This window comes from Monodon monoceros, unplaced genomic scaffold (genome assembly GCF_005190385.1).
Source record: "Monodon monoceros isolate NGI ecotype Baffin Bay Population unplaced genomic scaffold, NGI_Narwhal_1 Super_Scaffold_1, whole genome shotgun sequence".
Lineage (NCBI taxonomy): Eukaryota > Metazoa > Chordata > Mammalia > Artiodactyla > Monodontidae > Monodon > Monodon monoceros.
This window is the reverse complement of record NW_021703765.1, coordinates 17,451,203-17,470,573: the sequence shown is the minus strand read 5'-3', so window position 1 is coordinate 17,470,573 and position 19,371 is coordinate 17,451,203. Positions and strand designations below refer to the sequence as shown.

The 19,371-nt window shown below is 39.7% G+C and overlaps 1 protein-coding gene across 3 annotated transcripts in view; it reads left to right on the top strand.

Annotated features, from left to right (window-relative positions):
- The first annotated feature begins 14,067 nt into the window (after window positions 1–14,067).
- The window catches only part of WDR7 (WD repeat domain 7), a 375,654-nt gene continuing 370,350 nt past the window's right edge, over window positions 14,068–19,371 (top strand). For 2 of the 3 annotated variants that reach the window (XM_029222033.1, XM_029222024.1), the window contains exon 1: window positions 14,068–14,288. The gene's annotated coding sequence lies outside the window, so the exon portion shown is untranslated. The remainder of the gene's footprint in view (window positions 14,289–19,371) is intronic. The other variant, XM_029222014.1, reaches the window with a different exon arrangement.

The following is a 19,371-nucleotide window of genomic DNA, read 5'->3' as shown; positions in this document are numbered from 1 at the left end:
TTTGCCCATTTTCAAATTGATTTTTGGGGGGAATTGTAGGATATATATACACTGGCTATTAATTCCTTATCAGGTATATGATTTGCAAATGTTTTCTCCCATTTTATGGTTTGTCTTTTCACTTTCCTGATAGTGTTCTTTGATGCACAAAAGTTTTTAATTTTGATGAACTTTAATTTGCCTATTTTTTCTTTTGTTATCTGTGCTTTTGGTGACATATCCAAGAAATTTTTGCAAATCCCTTGTCATAAAGGTCCATTATGTTCTCATTAAGAATTTTATAGTTTTAGCACTTACATTTAGTTCTTTGATCCACCATCCACCGTTTTTGAGGTAAACTTCTTCAATTTGATTCTAATCATTTCAAAGTGTTCTCGTGGTAGAAAAGAGGTACAGTTTTCCAGTTTCATATATATCTGAGTGTTTGTTGGGCAGGCATCATGCAATAACTATACAATCTCTGATCTTAGTTTTCTTTGAATTTATAAATTTAGTCCTTTTGTAAAAAGGAAAAAGAATGGAGTTCCCTGGTGGCTTATAAGCCTCGCGCCCTGGGCGGGGAAGGTAAAAAGCCGCGTGGTGTGGACAAAAAAAACAAAACCCCAAAATGTAAAAAGGAAAAGGAAAGCCAGTTTTCAAGTTTTTGAAAAACAAGAGTAAGAATTTAATGAAGAAAGAACTTTTATTCTACAAGAAAGAAAGTCCCCATAAATTCCTCTGAGATATACCTCTTTTAAATAACTAAATTTGTATCTGCACAAGTACAGGGATACAGATTTATCGCATAAACCATATAAAATCCTCATTAACTTATCAAAATTACACCTATCTCAACATTCTCCATACAAATAACTGCTGCTTAAGAGCTTATTGTTACCTTATACCTGAAGTAGAGAACTTACAAAATTTTATATTATTCCAGTTTAACTAAGTTTGTCAACTGGGTAATTTATTTTCAGAAAAATAATTTCAAGTGAGAAGCTTTGCTTTATTCTTAAAGTTTTGAGGACAAAAGTGTGTAATTTATGTAATATAAATATTAAATAGAAAGGATATATTGTTTCATAATGTGTAAACACTTTCTAGCCGTTATGTATTGATGTTGAAAATTGAATACCATTTCCCATCGTTGTCCTAGGTGGCACAATATCTTTTCAAAGGGGTGTGATTTCCGTTAGCTATCAAATCCTCCTATTTACCAGATAGACCACTTGTCCCACTAACACTGCATTCTTTAGTTTTGGAAAGTAGGCAATGTCTTGGAGGAGAGAGTTTCCTAGGAAGTCGTAAAGTGATCTATCATTCTCATAAATCTCCTCCTCCTTGAACATACTGAAGAAACTTCCTGACAATTCTGAGTCCGCTTTGGGTGTTTCCCAGAAATGCAAAATAATTTCATCTTCTGAAATTTATATCTGGGGTTCAGAAATCATTAAACTCTCTAGAGTTTCTATTAAGAAAGCCAGCTACTTAGACAAATATTTTCATCATCTCAGCCTCTGACGTTTCGTATTTTAATTTTTTAGAAGAGTATGTTGAGGGTTGGAATTAAATCTTTGGAATTGAAAAACTAAACATAACTACGTATAGCTATGTTTTCACTTAATCACTTGTAAAGAAAGTTTTTTTTCCTGTGGTAGTGTAGTAGATATTGTCTGGCTAGAATATTCAGAAAGAGAAGAAATGATAAAACTCTTAATAGAGGCTCTCACTGTATTCAAAACTCTTCTTCAGGCATGTCCTTGAGCAAACACACACACACACACACACAGACACACACACACACACACCAGCATATGCATCGTCATCAGTCTGTCCATTCTTGAATAGCAATACCTGCATGCTCTGAGTACATCTGAGGACCAAACACCGAAGACATTCGATAAAAAGAAAATGTATGTCAGTGGCTTCCATACGGTAAGGAAGTGGTTATTTACACAGTGTTAAAAACAATATTTCCCACCAAAATTCAGAATACTAGAATCAGAAGGAAAGTTGGAGGGCCAAATGCCAGGCATCATATAATTTTATCTGTAAATATTTCAACTTGCACGTCTGGAAGATAAGGATTCCTTTAAAAATCATAACCAAAACACCATTGTCACACCTAAAATGTTAATGATGCTTCCTTGCTATCATCAAATACCCACTTGATGTTAAAATTTCCTATTTTTCTCCTAATTGACTTTATAACTTATGTGACTCAATATCAAAATAAGGTATATACATTGCATTGGTTGATGTGTGTCTCTTGTTTCTCATTAAAACTTTGTTTAATCTGTACTTCTTTTTTCCAACTTTGTATTTGAAAATATTCAAATGGACAGAAAAGTTGTAGAAGAAGAAGGAGGAGGAGGTGGAAGGGGGAGAAGAAGGTGGTGCTGTGAGAAGAAAGGTACCCCTTCTTGCTAGTCATTGACTGGGGGATTCCCCAAGAAGAGTATGCTCTTGACTAACTTCAGCTGGCTCAGGCATTCACTAGGGGCTGCCCCAGGAACAGGTGACCTTAGCTGGAAGGCTGAGGCGACCCAGAAGAAGCTAATAGCAGAAGCAGTGAGCAAACCACTCTCCATGGAGGTAGGAAGTGGATTTTTCTGCAAAGGGAATCTGGCAATGCCTCTCTGTGTCTTCCACAGTCTATTTGTAGCACATGGACCCTCTTCGTCACACAGGTTTGGGGAGCAACCCTTCCTGGGCTCTGATGGTCCTCTCATCCTGATAGGAAACAGAAGAAGGAGGCTAGTAGGACAAACCACAGCCCCTGTTGCTGCAGCTGGTGACAGGACTCCAAGTGGCACTCACCACCTTCTCCCTTAGATCCTAGTTTCCCCTTGCAGATCTTGGTAAGGGGCCCCCAAACTCTCGCTTAAGAGGAGCATGAGCAACCCCAATCTCATCTTCTTCACTCCTACCTACAAGGTACGAATCTGGAGCACATAGAGATGTTTCTGGTAAAAGACATCCTGTTTCTTGGAAAGAAGTGGTTAGATTCAGTGGAAGTCATGAGATGGGAAAAAAGAGAAGTCTCCCCAGTTGACTTTCATGTCATGTGAGAAAGTGCAAAGGGAAACTCTTAAAGGGTTTTTTTTTTTAACATCTTTATTGGAGTATAATTGCTTTACACTGGTGTGTTAGTTTCTGCTTTATAACAAAGTGAATCATCTATACATATACATATACCGCCATAACTTCTCCCTCTTGCATCTCCCTCCCATGCAAAAGAACACTTATACTACTCAGCTGCAACATGGTGGCTAGTGAGCACTCTCAGTGCTAACGTGAAGCCTCCAAACGTGACTTGACTTTTAGGGCGATGGATCCATTAAAGAAAGGATAGAATTAGCAAAGTATTAGGCACTGAGGGGAACACCAAACCACAGATTTACAATCTAGATGAGGGAAAAAAACCCGGCACACATAAAACAATTTGAAAATGCTAGGAATAATGAGGATACTGTTAGACCACTGGGCAGCATGATAATCTCCTTTTTTTGAAAATTTTTAAATGGAGGAACAAATCATTTTGCTTCTTGGAGAACTTAACTTGGAACTTAGGAAGTCCAGGAAGTACTGGTGTGCTGTACGGTAATAGCTACTAAATTCTAAAGACAGGATGAGACTTGGGAGTTTTTTGTTTTTTTGTTTTTTTAATACCTGTAAGCATTAAAATGTAGCATGTTGAAATTCCTGACCCTTATCCCATGGGTTCCATTTATGATTCTGTTCTGGTGCTAACTATACATTTTTGGTTAAAACATCAACAACAATGACAACTTACTTGTTTCAGTGTCTCTCTTTCCCTGCTAATTCACATGACGCCTTGCTGCTAGATTAATATTTGTGACTGAAACACCCTAAGGTGACTGCCAATGAATCACAGTCTGTATAATCCTCTCTCTTTGAGTGCAGGTGAAACCTGTGACTTGCTTCTAACCCATACAATATGGCGAAGGTGATGGGCTGAAACTCCCTTGATTAGGTTACTATCTACAGCTTTATCTATATCATCTGTATCTATAGCTATATGACTCCATCTTTCTTGTGCTCAGTAGAGAGATTCTCTTTGCTGACTTTGAAGAAGTAGGCTGACATGTTGTGAGAAGGTCTGGGTGTCAGGGAACTGTGGGTAGTCTGGAGGACCTGAGGGCCAGAACCCTTAGCCATATAGCCGCAAGGAAATGAATGAGCCTGAATGAGCTTGGAATCAGATTCTTCCCTAGTCAAGCCTTCAGATGAGAATGCAGTCTGCCTGACACCTCAATAATAGCCTTGTGAGATCCTGAGCAGAGGACCCAGTTCAGCTGGGCCTGAACTCCTTTCCCTGCGAAACTGTGAGGTAATAAATGTATGTCATTTTAAGCCACTAAATATATGGTAGTTTTTTATACAACAATAAAAACAAATACAATATATTTAGGAAAAGTCCCACTCTATGTATTGGTCAAAATTTTTCAATGGCTTTTCATTGCCTTTAGAATAAAGTCCAGAAAGCTTATAAGGGCAATGAAGGCTTCTTGTCATCTGAACTTATTCTATTTCTTTCCAGGTTATTTTTTATTACTGGGTCTAGGCCCACTCTGATAAAGACTATATCAATCTAAGAGAGAGCTCCAGGGCAAAGACTGCCTGTTGAAGGAGTCCTTCATGGGGCAGAAATAGCTGAGTCCTAATATCACATTTTCTCGTTGTGTACATCTATTACGTCCTCTGTACTTCCCCTAAATTTAACTTTCTCTTTATTGTATATACTCACGTTTTACATTTCAATACTAGCAACAAAGGTGTTTTCCTTTCTCAGTTTTCCTATTCTAAATCCTACCCATTTTTCTAGACTTCCATAAAATCAAATGTGATTATCCCTCCTCACCCCAACCTAGAAGCAATTTACCTCTTCCTCCACTATTTCTTCTTCTTCTTTTTTTTTTAAAAAATACATACTCTTTTGCTACTGGTCTCCCTTTTTAAAAAATTAATTAATTAGTTTATTTATTTTTGGCTGCATCGGGTCTTAGCTGCGGCACTTGGGATTCTTCATTGCGGTGTGTGGGCTTAGTTGCCCTGTGGCATGTGGGATCTTAGTTCCCTGACCAGGGATTGAACTCGCATCCCCTGCACTGGAAGGTGGATTCTTAACCACTGGACCACCAGGGAAGTCCCTCTCTGCTACTTCTTATGTTGTGTATTGGCAGCACTATATTACAGCCATATATTGAAATCTTGGTGGACATGTGTCATTCACTTTAGCTGCCCAGCATCCGAACACTTTCTGATGTTTAGGGAATTCCCTATTTTATGGGAAGCAGAGCCTGCCTTCCTCTGTAGAAATTAAACCTGCCAAATTCTTGCTTTCTCATCTTGCTTTTCAGTTAGGGTTCAATAAATATTATGTTGAATCAAATTTTTTGATTATTTAAATGTTTTATGATTTTGTGTAATTCCTCCAGGGTTATGGTTAGGTTAGAGTATAATATTGAAACGATTAGCATGCTGAAGGCAAAAATCTTAATTTACAGGAAGATTAAATGTGTAAAACATATATATGTGTGTATAAAGATGTGTGAATTTTTCTGAACTCATTAATATTTGAAAATTTATTTTAGTCCTGTGGCTTAGGAGATACACACATATATAGACTTTGGCAATAAATTTTGCAAACTTGGTGGAGAGGGGCCAGAGTGTTAATAGTCTGAAAGCTTCTCATTAATGTTCCAATTAACCTTTGTATTCCTAGGAAGGTATTTGAAACATAATGTGTTCAATTAATATTTTTTGAATAAAAGAGTCAACTTTATCTAGGAAAGAGAACTGATAGATTTACTTTATAAACCAAACAGGCTTTAATGTAGCCTAAGATTATCCTTTGGTAAGCACTCTGTGCTTCCTGTATTTCCAAAAAGTCCTTATAAAGTGTAAAGGGGATTATGAATTAAATGGCTTAAATGAATTCATCGTCACAACAGATAGAGTAAGTATACGGGGCCCAGCTGGCAGAGGAATTAACTTCTTCTAGTTAACAGCATTTCTCTCTTCCCTGATGTGATTGCCAGGCAGTTAGTCAAAAGTAGAAGAAAATCACAGAATTCCAATTTTCAGTATAAGACAATTTCAGAATTATTGATTTTCAAGTGTTCCATTGACAAAACTCCCTTGGTCAACATTATGATTTAGTTTTTCTCATTATGGTGACAGCAGAGCTGGTCTCTACAAATTGACAGCAACAGCATATAAGAAACAACACCTGAGACCTAGAGGATGCTAAATGGCCTAGTGAAGGAAAGGGAGGTATGCCATCTAGGACACTGATGGGTCTGTAATGTGTTGCTGGAAGGAGGATGTCTAAGATGAGGAGAAGGGGAGGGGGAAGTTTGCCATTAGTAGCAGTAAACAAAAAGAACAAAGAGTCTCTCTCATCATCCAGTTATACAAAGGGTTAAGTTGCAACCCACTGTAGCTGCCCACAAGCAGTGCACATTGAGGGGAATTCAGAATGGAGAAAAATAGGATAAAGTATGCCGTTTTGGATATACGGGCCCCTAGGTAATTAACATGCATACCTAAGGAAGAATTTCACTGACACCCAGACTTTTGCATCTTCCCATACTTAGAAAAGCACTAAAATCATTAACTTGAGATTATCGGGGGTGTGTGTGCCTGTGTGTGCATGTGTGTGTGTGTTTAGCAGTAATCTTTTTTTTTTTTTTAGCAGTAATCTTTTTACCAAGATGTATGTTTAACTACATGTATTCCCAGCCAAAAAATTTATATATAGATATGTATATATATACATATATATATATATACACATATATATATACACACACATACATATATGCACTTCTTCCCTACTTCTTTGGAGCAGTCCCCTCAGAGTTACACAGAGGTTGTTTCCTGGACTACAGTCCTCAGTCCTGTCCATGAATAAAACTTAACTCACAACCTTTACGTTGTGCTTTTTTCTTCCAGTTGACAGTTTTGGTGACCACAAAGGGTCCTAGAGCTGACTTCTCTCCTTTGCCTAAACTCTACAAGGGTCTGAAGCCTTGCTACCAGCAAGGGCCCCTTGTGCCTGTTCACCTCCTAGGTGAGTCCACATGATTCAGTGAGTTTCTCCTGGTCTTGGATTTCCTGTCTTGGTTGATGATCCTGATTTTTCTTCTGTGGTGTATAAACTCCACATTATGAGCTAGTAGAGTTTCCCTGAACTTAAGGTAGTTCAGGAAGGAGGTACCTTGAATTCTAAGTTGAAAGACACTGGGAAGATTTTGCTCAGTTGAAAGACACTGAGGGGATTGCTCAGTTGAAAGACACTGGGGAGGTTTGGATTGGGTGATTAGGTAGGAGACTGGTCTGTTCTTTTCCTTGAATTGGTTACTTTAACAGAATTTGTTGGAATAAAAGTGAAGATACCATATGAGAGCTTTCAGTTCTGAAGATAAGGGACAGAACTCCCCCTGGCCAGTTTACATCTTTCTCAGGCAACTGGGAAACTTGCGGGAGTGGTAGAAGCAAGTCTTCATATAGTGCAGCTGTCCCATAGTGAAACCCATTTATTAATTTAAAGAAACTTGCTTGTCTGGGGATGCACACATAGGTCTGGCCATCCAGTGCTCTGAGCACCCATGGCAGTTTTATACTACAGGAGAGAGAAACCAAGACATGTAAAAGAGCTGAAACAATTCTAGGTTCACACCTAGAGGCATTAAGCTCACAAACAGCACAATGACCCATTACACAGCTTTCAATAGTAATTTTATCCAAACCTGACATAGGGAACAAAGCTTTGAAAACAGAAAAAAGAGGGGTGACAGATTGCCAACCTCCACTAACACCCCAGAAAAAAATTACACTGAGATAACCAACCAGAAATTGCTTGGGGGCAACAGTTAAGCCAATTAATCAAGTTAAAGATAGACAAAAGGCCTGGTTCCCTTAGCTTGACCCCTCACTGCAGACCCCAAAACCCTTTTATACAAAAATAGATAAAATGGCTGGGGGTTAAAAAAGGAAAATTTCTGAGACTCCTTGTAAGACCAAGGAGTCATGGAGTCCTAATGGAGACTAAGGTTAAAGGTATAAGAGTTGATAGATGGGACTTCCCTGGTGGCACAGTGGTTAAGAATCTGCCTGCCAATGCAGGGGACATGGGTTCAATCCCTGGTCTGGAAGATCCCACATGCCGCGGAGCAACTAAGCCCGTGCGCCATAACTACTGAGCCTGCGCTCTAGAGCCTGCGAGCCACAACTACTGAAGCCGCACAACCTAGAGCCCGTGCTCCGCAACAAAGAGTTGCCACAACTAGAGAAAGCCAGAGCACAGCAATGAAGACCCAACGCAGCCAAAAAAAAATTAAAAAGATTAAAAAATAAAATTCAAACTGCTGGAAAGGCTCCCTCACCCAAAATCTAATTCAAAGCCTCCTTAAGGTTTTGCCAAGGATGAATGCAAATCTTAAAAGTCTTTTCTGGGAATTCCCTGGTGGTCCAGTGGTTGGAACTCTGCGCTTTCACTGCTGAGGGTGCAGGTTCAATCCCTTGTCAGGGAACTAAGATCCCATAAGCTGCGCAGAACGGCCAAAAATAAAAAAAGTCTTTTCTGCAAGTAGCAAAAAGCCTTAGCCATTTGAGCTGATAAACTTAACTTATTCCACTGTTATTTGTAAACTAGTAAGTTTTATATTGTAATACATGTTTCTTGACTAAGTTTTAAAATGAAGCTGTGAGATCTCTGGTTACAGCTGTTTATCTGTCTCTACCTCCAGATGGTATTACCAAATCAATTTGTTAAAGAGTTCTATTTAATTTACTTAAAAGTAGATGTTTATAAATTAAATATTTCTAAATGTTATACCAACTAACCTAAATGAATTTCAACTTTATGTGATCTGGGAGATATTCAATATTAAATTAATATACAGTATTAAAGATTAAGGTTATTGGTTTAATTAATACAGACATGTCTTACTTGTAATGAACCTAGGTTTACTAAAAGTTTTCAAGTATTATCTCTGTTATGAAATTTATTGCAAGGAGAATAGCTTGGGATAAGGGCTGACTTGGTCTAATATCTCATGAAATTTTCATGCATAAGCTAAACATAATTGTTGGGAACAAGTAAATTAAATAGATATAAATGGGGTAAGAGCTTTTAGGTGAACTCTTTAAAAGTAATTTTGTTCTATGGCATTGTGTACAGGGAATGTTGCCTGCCATTCCAGTAAATAAAGAATGTGGCTTGCCATTCCAGTAAACAAGGTTCAAGTCATCAGCCACTGTAGCCCCTCGAACCCCTCCCCCCGAAGTGGTGCACCCTGAGGGGAATTCAGGATAGAGAAAGACAAGAAGCATTATTTGCTTTGGATACTGGCACTACACAGTTAAGATGCATATCTAAGGAATAATTTCAATGAGCCCAGATTCTTGCATCTTCCCATAGATAGAGAAGCACTAAAATCATTAACCTGAGGTGCCTATTTTTGTGATTAGCTGTAATTTTTTGATGTTTGACTATGTGTGTGTGTGTGTGTGTGTTTTTTTTTCCCTCTAGCAAAAGACTCTTATATATCCTGGCTCTTTTCTTACTTCTTTGGAGCAGTTTCTCAGAGCTATTTGAGAGGTTTTCCTCTGGGCTAGAGTCCTCAACAAGGTCCCCAAATAAAATTTAACTTGCAACTTTTAGGTTGTTTTTTCTTCAGTCAACAGTATGTCTACTTAAAAATACCTTCTCCAGATTTTTGGTAACTTGAAACCTTAAAGTTTAGCTAAGTTCAGTTAAATGACAGAAGTTTATTAAATATATAGATGATTACCAAGTAAAATAAGATACTGAAACATTAATTACTGAACATAGGCTTCCTTTTACAGAGAAACTAAAGATATTCAGGACTATTTTTGTTTGTTTGTTTTATGGCCACACTGCGCGGCATGCGGGCCCTTAGTTCCCTGACCGAGGATTGAACCCATGCCCCCTGCATTGGGAGGGTGGAGTCTTAACCACTGGACCACTAGGGAAGTCCCAGGACTATTAATAAGTATGTTTGGTGCTGCACTGAGAAATTTTCTATAAAAAATTTTTTTTAGAAATCACAAATAGTAATTGTAAGTTTGCCAATCTATAGAATGCGAATGTAAAAGACAATTCATAATCACTTATTTCTTAATTTTCGCTACAAATTAAAGTTTTTAAAGGTTAAGAACTCTAATGTCTAATTAATTAAATTAATAAGGAAAACATCTTCAGATGCAAGGAAAAAAGATATAAAGAATAAAAATGCATTTTTTTAAGGGAAAAGAAAGTGATTTTGTCTTAAATCTGGTTATATCTAAATGGGGGGAAAAGGGACGGACAAATAAAGACATAAAACATAGTAAAAGGTTTGGGAGAAAGAAGGAATCTTTCGAAAGGAATTCTATGTGTGGTCAGGACTGGCTAAGAGTAGAATAAATTTAAGTATGTAAATAAATTTTAATAATAAAGGTAAGGTGGTGCAAAACTAGAATTTGATTTTCTCTCTTTGTTAAAAAGAAAAAAATTTCTCAGAATATTGATCTGCTTTTTGATAACATATTGAAAACAGTTTGTTTGCCTTTTAAGTGATCTGTTAACTTTCTGTATTTTGCCTTTAAAATCTTTTATTGTCACTTTGGTTAACTGAATAAGTATTGTTTCACAGTGAACTATGATTCTACTTGACAAGCTTCCCCAAATCAAATTCTAAATGAATTTCTTTCGATCTCTAGCTCACTTTGGGATGCTTCAGAGGGCTCCTGAAACATCTCAAAGAGAGACACTACATAATTAGGCATATTTGGTACGTTAAATTATATAGGACACGTTGTCAAATAGTGATGATAAATCTACTTAGTTTATATTGTGTGGATAAGTGTTATTATATGAAATTACTAAAATTTGGATATGTCCTGGTATGTTATCAATCATAAATCTAGTTATTATCTTAATGTATTGTGTGTCACAGAAATAACCAAATTTCCCTGTCAATTGTATTGTAATTAGATCTTTAACCATGCCATTTTCAGTCTTTTGTCATTTATAGACAGTTGTTGTTTTACTCTGATGATCTACAAAACTGAAGATCTTCAGGAAGATTCATAAAAAGGACTTTTTGACACATATAGGTTTCTGATAATTTTTAGATTATACCACTGAACTGGGTAAGAAATAACAAAACTGTAATGGAAAACCTGATGGCTTGTGAAACTACTAACAAAAGATCTAAATCAACAAGAATTAATTACATGCGACTGAACGAACTGATGAGTAAAATTTACAATTTTATGACTTTTTCTCTTAAATATTACTGGCTCTTACTATTTTTTTTCCAGATAAGAGTAAAACTTTCCTCTTATGCCAACTATGATGAGCAGCAAGTTGATAAATTATACCTTTGGAAATGAAGATAAGACGTTTATCCTTTTCTCTCTACCTGATCTTTCCAGAATTTGGCTTCTCTATCTGGCTCCCCTGGATTTGTTGGCTTATTGCGATCCTGATTACAACTAGTTATACTAATAAGCGTTTTAAGTTTTTCTCTTTGTTGTTTTCAGACGTTTTGTGTCTCTCGCTGCTATACTATGACCTTATTAATGTTAATACCTATATTACTTATATCCTATTTTATAAGATTGTTGTTCCTTGTTGCTCCATTACTTGATGTGTAACCAGATCTCTGACAAAACAAATGATGGCTAATTGTCTTGAGGCAATTGATCACATATATAGCTCTATACAAAATTACCTATAATAGTACAACTCTAGTTATAGGAAAAAGCAACAAGGGAGAAACAATTCCTGGATCATAATAGACTAGTAAAAAACATAATCCAGAGAATTTTTAGGTTATTAACAGGGCCTAATCCAGATATAGCATTTGAATAACCTTTCAACAAAATCCTTGCCTGACCCAGGAATGAGCATTCCTAGTGCTGTGGGACAAATTGGTCATAAAATGCCTCCCAAAACATGGTCAACTTTATGACCAAAAGGAGGGAATATGTAAACAAAAAGAAGAGTCTTGGGGCTTCCCTGGTGGCGCAGTGGTTGAGAGTCCGCCTGCCGATGCAGGGGACACGGGTTCGTGCCCTGGTCCGGGAAGATCCCACATGCTGCGGAGCGGCTGGGCCCGTGGGCCATGGCCACTGAGCCTGCGCGTCCGGAGCCTGTGCTCCGCAACGGGAGAGGCCACAACAGTGAGAGGCCCGCGTACCGGAAAAAAAAAAAAAAAAAATAAAGAAGAGTCTTGCTCATCATCCAGTTATATAAAGGGTTAATATAACCCACTGACCTGAGGGGAATTCAGAGTGGAGAAAAATAGGATGGAGCATTCTGTGCTTTGGATGTATGGCCCCTAAATAATAAAGATGCATTTCTAAGGAAGATTCTTGCATCTTCCCATACATAGAAAAGCACTAAAATCATTAACGTGAGATACATTTGTGTGTGTGTGTGTGTGTGTGTGTGTGTGTGTGATTAGCAATAATCTTTTAGGAAGATGTATGCTTGACCCATGTATTCCCCAGATAAGGTGCACTCAGCCACCCCTCCACCCCCTGCCCCCCGCCCCCCTCACTGCGTAGCTTGCGAGATCTTAGGCTTGTGCAGTCTTAGTTCCCTGATCAGAGATTGAACCCGGGTCATTGCAGTGAAAGCACCGAGTCCTAACCACTGGACAGCCCGGGAAGTACCCAAAATTTCATTCTTATAAACTGGCTACTCCCCAACCTCTTAGGAGCAGTCCCCTCAGAGCTACTGAGAGGCTATTTCCAGGTCTATAGTCCTAAGTTCCTTGAATGAAACTTAACTCACAATTTCTACGTTGTGCATACAGCAGGAATAATAAAACATTCCTTTTGTTGGTTTTTGACCAAACCAACACTTAGCTGTCTTTTGGTAAATTAACAAAGAAATGATCCAGTCTGAAGGAGTTGTTTCTCTGTTCTGATGACTTAATTGGCTGCTTCAGGGCCCATCCAAGAGGACTTTGCTAATCAAGGTGTGATCCAAGGACCAGCAGGAATGGGCATTACCTGGGAGCTTGTTAGAATGGGAGAATCTCAGACCCCACTCCAGACCTACGGAATCAGAAACTTCATTTCAACAAGCTCCCCAGGTGATTCATACACACAGTAACTTCTGAGGGCTGCAATAGAATTCTTACTTGTCCTATAAACCCATTAGTGAGATTACAAAGGAAAAACAAAGCCAGGGAATGAATATATTGTCTATCTTTTTAACACAACTGACTGTTGGTCACCAGCATAGCACGAGTTTTTTCCTTGGTTACCATTCATTCATTCACTCATTCACCAAATATTTGGGAGGCAGATAAGCAAGCATAATAAGTAATCAACATCTATTGAGCTTGTTTAACCTTCTAGACATCCACGAGGTTATTATGCCTATTTCGTATGTGGGGATACTGAGGAGAAAAAAGAGAAAAAGCAAGATGCCCCAGATGACACTAACAGTGTGCAGTGGAGGAACCGGGATCCGAATACATGCCTCTCTGAATGCAGAACTTACGTCCACCACTCTTTGCCGCCCACACGAGTGTACATTCATTCTCTCCCCCGTACAGGAATGTTGCACAAGGTCAGACTTCCCCTAGTTAAGTAGCCGAGTTCCTCCTCTGGCCCTGTGCATCGGGGCCAACAGCCAAGATCGGGGTCAGAGGAAAACAGTAACCAAGTCCCAGAGCTAACACTTTCCAGGAGTCTGGACCGAGTCTCGGGAGCAGAAGACTAAATCTGCAACATCCTGGTCACAGGACACAAACACCTAGACTTGCCATTTCATCCATCCCTCCATCTTGGTCCTCCCAGCATGGGACTCCGAGGCGAGAAGAAAGCCTAGACCAGCCTTCCCATAACCAAAATGGCCGCCATACACTCCCTGCCCACAGCTGACATGGTAGCCTCCGTTTGGTCTCCATGGTAACGCAGGCCGCTCTTTTCGAGCCGGCCTAGGCCAGGCTTGTAGGGAAATGAGGGGAGTTTCCCTCCCCCTCATTTTTGCGACAGTTGCCGGGAAAGTCACGTCAGTTGGCTGGTGTCAGCTGATTTACTGCAGCGGCGGTAGCGGTGGCGGTGGCAACGGCAGCTTGCAGCCTCTCTGGAGAGACGGAGGCTGGGCTGGGTTTACAGTCCAAAGTTTTCCCACCAGGATTTGCCCACCCCACCTCCTCTCTGGATACGTCCTCGCCTTGTCCTCTTTGCCAGGACGCCTGCAGGTGGTGGGACAGAAAACATCGAGGCATAAGATGAAGCTGTGACAGGTAAAGGGCTTTCGAGCTTCCCCGGGGCGGGGGGGACCCCAGCGCGGAATGTGCCCTCAACGTGAAGGTCAGAGGCCGGGGTTCAAGGGTCACAGCTCCGCTCCAACTGGGGGCGGTGCCAGCTGTCAGAGGGCAGCTGCTGGAAGCTCTGGTCTGTGCGGCGCCTGCAGGTTCAGGCCCACGACTAGGCGCCTGTGCCTGGAGCGTGGGTCCTGCCAGGGGTCTCTGGGACTCCTTGGCCTAGTGAGTGACATTTGCTACTGGTGACACTGGCTTTGGTCTTGAGATGGGACCGCCTTGCCCGCAGTGGCAATCTAAACGGGGTGAGATGCTTAATGTTGATGGGTGGGTGGTTCTTAACAGTGCTTTTGGGAAATGCTGTGCTTGCTTTTGGGGTACACATAGCCTCTCCTGGTACTCTTTGGTTTGCCCTTGCCTAAGGTACTGAGACGTCTGTTAGTACACCTGCCCGCTCTCATCCCTTTGCCCTAAGACTTGGTCTAAGAGGATTCCTGCTATATGCCTGCTCCCTTACTAGTGGGTCCCAGTGTTCTGAAACTATATGTTTGGAGTTAGCAGTACCCTGCCTTGGATTCAAAAATTGCGTTTTATGTTTTGATTCACTTGCTATGTAAGTTTCTTAGGTCCTAGAATTTGAAACTATGGCAGCTACAGTTGCATCACAGACAGCACTGGAATTGTTGATGGCTGCTGATTTTAGGGTTCAGTGAGAGCTACAGCTTGCTTTTGCATTAGCATTTGCCAGGAGCCAAAAAAGGCAAGCTGTGACTCTTTCCAACGTTTATTGTTTAGGGCTTTATGGGCAGGATGTCAAGAATGGCCTGTTATATGAGTGAAATTGATTGAGTTTTTGAAATATACACACACACTTCTTTATAAGTAATTTGTGACAGTATGGAGGTGGAGGACAGCTTAAAAGTGAAAATAATGCGTTGAAATGCCTTTATTATTTCAAATCGGGCAAGCAGAACAGTATAAATACGTAGTAAATGCCTTGTTAATTTCCTTTTTTAAAAAAATGTATTTTATTAAGGGACTTCCCTGGTGGTCCAATGGTTAAGACTCCCTGTTTCCACTGGAGGGGGCGCAGGTTCGATCCCTGGTCGGGGAACTAAGGTCCTGCATGCCGTGCGGTGCAACCAGAAAAAAAAATTTTTTTTTTATTGAAGTACAGTTGATTTATAATGTTATGTTAGTTTCTGGTGTACAGCAAAGTGATTCAGTTGTACATATATATAATAGTTTGCATTTGCTAATCCCAAATTCCCAATCTATCCCTCCCCCCCCCACCCTCCCTCTGTGCAATCACAAGTCTATTCTCTCTGTTTGTGAGTCTGTATCTGCTTTGTAGATAAGTTCATTTGTGTCATATTTTAGATTCCACACATGCCTTGTTAATTTTCAGAGATTATTGTGAGAAATTCATTTAAGTGTCTATCTTTATTTTAAAAATGCTTCAAACCCTACTTAACAGCAAGACCGGAGTGTACACTTTGTTTTTTCTTATTGCCACCTGTAGCTAAATTTTAAAAGATCTTGATAACTGGATAACTCAAAGGGACTGGGCTTTGCCTTGTTTGAATACCACTGTGGGAACTTAAATTTTGAGATAGTTAGCCTTTTCTTTCTTTTTTTTTTTTAATGGGGGGAATACCAACCTTTATTTACACTTGGGTTCAAGTTCAGAGCCTTCTTAGTATAGCGAAGTGGTAAAAAGCACAGATCCTGGGACTAAGGTTCATATTCCAACACAGAATAATAACTAAGTGACAACTGGCAAATGTTACCCACAGCCTTTTCAGTAAAGTGGGGAGAGCATCACCCCAGCTTCTAGCAGCTATCATGGCTGCCTCTGCCCCAGTGTCCACCCTGGGTACTCCACCTCGGAGGCAGCTCAGCTAAGAGAGTGTGGGCTCTGCAGGTCTCAGCTCCGTGATTAGGGTGGGACTCAGTGAGTTACTGAACCTCGGAGGTAGCCCCTAACTCCAAGACATTTCACCAAAGGCAAGAAACAGGAACGCGGACTGGTTCAAGGACTGAGTGAGATCTTACAATATCCTTTGGTTTTCATTTGGATATAAGCTATGTTTTGAGGCAGAGGAAGCGAGGTGGTCTATCTGTGTGACAGGCTTAGCATCGCAAACTCTAAAGGTAGCGAGCTGGTTTTGTGCCTTTGCCATCGGAAGGTAGGGTGACATTTAGCCTTAGTGGTGTCCTCTATGTTAGGTGAGTCCTTAAAGTTTGTTTTGTACCTCAAATGCAGAGGATTGAGTTAATTTTTTCAATTCAGTCATCATCATTGGGCTGTTCAACGTGTATCTCCGGATTTTTTCCGTTCATTGTCTTTTATATCCAGTTTCCACTCCCTTCCCTTGCCCACCAACCCATAGACAACCATTCTGACATGTATGATGTGTATCCTTCTGTTGGTATGTTATTAAATGTGTGTTGTTTTGGGTGCCCACATTTTATATTACATTTATTTAATTATTTGTTTATTTTATTTTTGGCTACATTGGGTCTTTGTTGCTGCGCCGGGGCCCTCTCCACCGCGGCGAGCGGGGGGTGGGGGGGCTACTCTTCATTGCGGTGCGCGGGCTTCTCATTGCGGTGGCCTTTCCTGCTGTGAAGCGTGGGCTCCATGTGCGCGGGCCTCAGTAGTTGTGGCTCGCAGCCTGTAGAGCACAGACTCAGCAGTTCTGTCGCACGGGCCTAGTGGCTCTGCGGCATGTGGGACCGTCCCGGACCAGGGCTTGAACCTGTGTCCCCTGCACTGGCAGACTGACTCCCAACCACTGCGCCACCAGGGAAGTCCCCCTGGGCACCCAGATTTTAAATTTATAGAGATGATGTCATGCATGATCTCATTAAAGTTTTTTCGCTCCCTACTCTCTACTATTTAAGGATCTATTTGTGTTGCTGTCCATTGCTTCTAACTGATACACAGTACTTCAGAATTTCCATCTACTACAGTTTATATGCCAGCTGTCCTATTTGTGGATACCCATGTAACGTTCATTTTCCTACCACTTTAGGCAATACTGTGATAAATATACCTTTTAGACCTCTGTGATGCTTTCTTTGAGATACATATCCAGCAATGTGATTTCTGGATCATAGGGTTTTCATATATTTTATTGAAGGATTGCCAGATTGTGTTCCAGAACAAGCTGCTGTGGTCTCTACACCTGCAGGTGGTTTGGGAAAGTTTCTGTATCCTTGTAACCCCACCAATGCCTAGTGTTATCCAGCCCCCTGCTTTTTCCAGACGAATGGATGCAAAGTGAAATCTCATTTTAAATTTCATTTCACTATTACTCATGAGTTTGAGCCTTTCTTCATGGGCATTTTATCTTTCTGGGTTTTCCCTTTTGTAAAATTGTTTATTCCTTTACCCATTTTTATTCTGAGGTTTCACGCCTTGTTGACCTTCACAAGCTCCTTGTATTTCCTAGATACTAGTCCTTTAAATATTGTATCTGTTCCTATTCTGTCGTTTGTCTATAACTTTTTTTTATGATGTCCTTCATTGAACAGAAATTTTCTACTTGATATAATCAAATTAAAATTTTTTTGCCTATGGTTTGTGTTTTGGGGGTTTTGTTTAAGAAGTCTTTCCCCAATTCTGTGTCACAAAGTTACCTATTTTATGTACTACTAACTTTATAGTTTTCCTTTAAATTTATAGGTATTGAATACATCCAGAGTGTCTTTTTACATGTCACAAGGTAGAGATCCAGTTTATTTTCCATATAGTGTGCCAGTTTTCCTAGTGTCATTCTCTCCTTTTCCCACAGATAAGTGGTGCCACACTTACTGTATATTAACCTCTCATAGAAGCTCTGAAAACTGCATTCTGTTCCTTTGGCTTATTTGTTTGCTCTTGCTCTACTATCATGCTGTTTTAGTACTGTGGCTTTGTATGGTTATTTTTTCCTACGTGAGTAAGTTTTCCTATTTATTTTGTTTTAGCTTTATTTTGAAATAATTATAGATTAAAGAAGTTGCAAAACTAGTACAGAGAGGTCTGGGTTCCCCAATGGTTACATTTCATATAACTTCACCCAATTTCCCTCAACTGTTACATTTTATACAACTATGGTGAAATAGCAAAACCAAGAAATTGACATTGGTACAATACCTGTATATAGTTCTATGCCATTTTATCACCTGTGTAGGTAGATACCTGTAACTACCACTGCAGTCAAGATACAGAACTACTCTATCACTACTAAGACCTCCTTTGTGCCACCCCTTTCAAGTCAGTTCCGTCTCCCTTCCTCTATTATCTCTAACCCCTGTTCACTAGTCAATTTTCCATCTATACTTTGATCATTACAAGTGTGCTGTATAAATGGAATTAGACAGCATGTGACTTTTTGAGATTGAGCCTCATCTGAATTGTTGGGTGAGACAATTTTTGAGGCTCATCCAAATTGTTGTGTAATTTGGGTAGTATTCCATGGTATGTATGTGCCACAGTTTGTTTAAACATTCACTGGGACATTGGGGCTGTTTTCAGTTTTTTGCTATTACAAATAAAGCTGCCTATGGACATTCTTGTACAGGTTTTTTTGTGGATATAATTTTTCACATCCTCTGGGATAAATGCCTAGGAATGTGATTGCTAGGTGGTATGGTAAGTGTACGTTTAGCTTTTGAAGAACTTGCCAAACTGTTTTCCAGAGTGGCTGCACCATTGTACATTCCCACCAGCAACGTATGAGAGATTGAGTTTCTTTGCATCCTCGCCAGCGTTTGGTAATTGTCACTATAATTCACTGTGGTCTCAATTTATGTTTCCCAAATGGCTAATGATGTTAAATTTCTGGTAAGGCAAGTTTTCCATTCTTTTTCCATTTTCAAAGTTGGCTTAGCTATTTGTGGATTTTTATTCTTTTCTATATATTTTGGAGCTAGAGTTTCTAAAGACAGCACAACTAGAATTTTGATTTAGTATGCATTGAATTTATAGGTTTATTTTGGGGACAATTGACATTTTTATAATATTAGATCACCCTATCCAAGAGCATGGAATGGCTTTCCATTTATGACTGAGCAG